Source organism: Morone saxatilis, unplaced genomic scaffold (genome assembly GCF_004916995.1).
Source record: "Morone saxatilis isolate NCDOM2014 unplaced genomic scaffold, NCSU_SB_2.0 Contig0, whole genome shotgun sequence".
NCBI classification, from domain to species: Eukaryota; Metazoa; Chordata; class Actinopteri; family Moronidae; genus Morone; species Morone saxatilis.
The window spans coordinates 15,087,934-15,091,795 of NW_023339650.1; the positions used below are offsets into that span (position 1 = coordinate 15,087,934).

The following is a 3,862-nucleotide window of genomic DNA, read 5'->3' on the forward strand; positions in this document are numbered from 1 at the left end:
CCACGCAATAAAAAGCAATCAAAATAAGAAGGGATTAAAAAACAGACAGAAGAGGCAGATCATTCCATAATTTAGGAGCAGACACAGCAAAGTAAAGTCTTGGCAATCTTTAGGTAAATAACACATGTTGTCTGCCTCAAGTGTCGCAGCGATACAGTAAAAACCACACACTGGTACAACGTGTCACAACAATGGCTCGACCAGATGAGACATTTAGAGGATGCACTTCCCGAGGGTAACGTCATACCGAGAATAACTGCTGTAACCCAACCTGAAGGCAGCGGCGCCCCGATGCAGGGTGTGTACGAGGGGAGTGGGTTGCAGAGAGGGGTCTGGTGAATTTGTCACATTCCAGTCAAGCCAACAATTTATTCACTGGAGTAAAACTTCAATTAATGAGTAAAAAAATCTGTTTTTCCTCATTAATTTACAGAAAAATAAAGAAAATCTTTGTAAAATAATAAACGCAGGTCCGTCTGCATGTCTGTGACTTACACATCTGAGCAGCTGTGCCCTAAAAAAGGGCCTCGGCAGGACTCCTGGAAGAACGATTAATAATTAAAATTAACAACCATTACACTCGCTCTGCTCTTGTGTTATCATCACAGCTACAGTATCGACAGTTGTTCCAACTAGAAAACACATTTGCTGGGGAAGGTATGTGGAAAGTCCTCTCACACGGACTTCCTCCGGGGGTTGACGGGTTCAGTGGCTTCTGCTAAAAATGAGAAACAGTTTAAATGTATATTTATCTGCATTATGTTAACACTACGAGACCCTATTGTTACTCAAGCATCCATAATGCAAACACTGATGTAAAGCACAGACAAATGTCTTATCTAAAGTCAACAACCTCCTCACAGAAAAAGTCTGAAGCTTTTTTTGCCAGATTATAACTAAAGTGTAACTGAATAAAAAAAAGGATCATTTCCTAACCTGGAGGGCTTCTAACGTTCACTTTGTGTGAAGATGTTGCTGAAGTATCCGATAAATGTTTAATTTCTAAGAAAAGGGTCATGCCTAAAAGCACCTGCATGCCTCTACCTGCATTCAACTGGGATTTATGAGGGAATTCACTGTGCCAAATGAGCCGTATTCTCATTTCATGCTTGCTTCACAAGGTTGTGAGAGAGAGCGCTCCCACGTTTCTCTCCGAACCCACAACATGCTCAACACCAGATTTCATTTTCTTGTCGCAAGTACTCTTTCCCTTCACTTTTGCAATCTTCGCAACTGCTGCTGCAACTTTTCACACGCAACGCTAATCAAAATAAGGAAGAATTATCTCTCTAGACTGTTCAACTCCTTCAAAAGTCACTCAGTCTATCCCATCCGTCCGCACCACGGCAGATAGAGTACGAGAAATGGCACGACAAGTTGTACCTTGTCTCGCAGTCCTACCACTGTGGCGTAAGTCAGGTATTTCTCGTGTCTTCTCCAGCCCGTACTTACACGTCTACACTGACTCCAACAATGAGAACAGAAAGTTGTGTCCATCTATTAAAGATAATGCCTCGACGGAGAGAGAAAGGTGATACTTCCTTCTTTCAAAATGCAGCGGCTGATTATGAGGAAGACAAATTGCAAAAGAGGACAACTCACATACCAGAGAAACAGGGTTTGATAAAGGACTGAGACCTTTCTACACTGGCTTTGGTGTTAAAAACCAGGTACAAAACAAGTGCAGCATACCACAGAAGAGCAGAGGTTCCCAGTTTACATCTCCAAACTCTAGCACAGGCAATTAAATCACTTCTTCCGTCTCTAAAGGCAGTGACGTCTGAATTACACCTAAAACATTCTCCTTTCATAACGTGCCCAAATAGCCTCAGTGTAGGCAAAACCTGGCCCAGTCTGCACAGGCAGAAAGCGTGAGAGACAAATTTAACGTAGACGTTGCATCACAACCACAGCAGAGTTGCACTTGCCATCAAATCCGGCTTTCTGGACGTTTCACTTCCACTTTCAGGACCTATGCAAAAAAAAAAACTGGGCGGAAAGGAAATCACATATACGTGCGTGCTATGGTTGAGAAGACAAAACTTTAGTACTGTGTCAAAGTAAATGTTCTCGAGTATTTCGTATTGAACTAATACATTTATTTGACAACCTTAAATGAGCATATATACCTGATGCAGTAAATAAAACTACACAACAGTGTGTAAAACAGTTTAACATATAAAACAGCATCAATAACAATGATAATCCAATAGTCTAATGGTGGCACATTTAGTTTATAGCACTTTTATTCGTGTAAAATTGTAAATTCAGGCGCTTCAGGAGCAATTTTGCTGAAGTAAAAGACCTAAATACTGCCAAAAACAAAGTTTGGAAACCTGTGACAAAATCTTTTATCATGAATCAGAATGAAAATCATCATGAAAAGACTAAAAACCAGCTTTCACCACATCCAACCAGCTGTCAGTGTGTGCATTTCCCACAATGCAGATTTAATAATGCATCATTTACTGTAAGCGAGCAGTCTTAACCCGAGCCATACGTTTTCTCTCAGTTTTAAAACTGAATATATTACCTGGATGAGGCCGAAACACACAGCTGACAACCTGGCATTAGTAATGTAAGGGTTAGGCATGTAACACTCAATGCTTATGGCCAAATAAAGGAAGAATCCAGCCACCAGTGCAGCCTTCACGTCTACCTTGAGAGACCTAGCGTTGTTCTGCAAAGGGGAAGTTAGCGGTGCATCGAGTAACAGGAAAACAAATAAATAAATAAATAAAAACAAATATTGTCACACCATTTTAATTTTATAATTAACTTAACGATACGTGGGGTTTTGATGTCGCCGGGCACGCTTTATGATTCATCATTCATTTTTTTTTTTTAAGCCTCCGAGGAACAAACACTCACAAACAAACCAGACTGAATGGCAACCGGTGGGCAGCAATAAAGGGGTAAAAGGGCAGTAAAGGGGGAGGAAAATGCCTCTCTTTTTTTACCTTGATGCTCGGGGAGAAACACGGGTGTCTCGACGTCCGGACAGCACGCTGAGCAGTCCGCGGTACGGGACCAAAACGAGAAGAAAAGCGATTTGCCGCCGCTGTTTCCGGGTTGGTTATTGAGCGTCACTGTGCGTCCGTCAAACCAACGAGGAGGTGGGGTGGGGGGTTCGGTTTGTTGACCGGCGGGAGCGCGGAGAGAGGCGGGAGTTGCACACCTATCCTTTTGGAAGTGCTTCGTTGGAGATACAACCTCCGCCGGTTTGTCGAGACCCGTTAATGGTGTTTCAACGGCTACCTCCACCGATCTAACTGCAAGCTGACCTATGCTATTAAATATGTCTCACCCGCGGCTTTAAGTACGGGCTGATAGCCGTTGGAAGTCGTTGGTAGCACTCCTGCCGTTCAACCAACCGGTTGTCTCAACGGTTCTTACATTCACCTCTACCGAGTGCCCATTGAGCAAGCGAGCCTAATATAACACGAGGCATCTAGGCGCGTAATCATGCCTAATCCTTGCCTCACTTACAAGCCCCTTTTCTGTCACACCATCATTAAGGACAATATTTTCCTATGGATAATTCTCAACATTAATATTCAAACAATGCACATACCAACCAAACAGTCGGCAACTCGCAACTGCAAAAGTTTAGTCGTAAAAACAAGTGATTTTGATGAATTCTATTACCTGTTTTATACCAAATTATCTGTTCTGTAGTTGATGTATTCCTTTTAATCCATGTTTAAAAAATTATCAACACATCATAACTATGCCTATTTTTAATGACCAAATGTATAGTGTTTTCAATGCTCCTGCGCGCTTGACACTTATATTAGACAGGTTTACTTTTATTTTTAATTTATTTACGTGTGTAATTTTTTAATGTTTTCTTCACACAAAT

The 3,862-nt window shown here is 41.7% G+C and overlaps 1 protein-coding gene across 1 annotated transcript in view; it reads right to left on the reverse strand.

The window, feature by feature from the left end:
• Window positions 1-3,055, reverse strand: part of fam49bb (family with sequence similarity 49 member Bb) — a gene marked incomplete in the record, with an annotated part of 29,577 nt that extends 26,522 nt beyond the window's left edge. The window contains 1 exon segment of the mRNA XM_035652786.1: window positions 2,961-3,055.
• Between the last annotated feature and the right edge of the window lie 807 nt (window positions 3,056-3,862).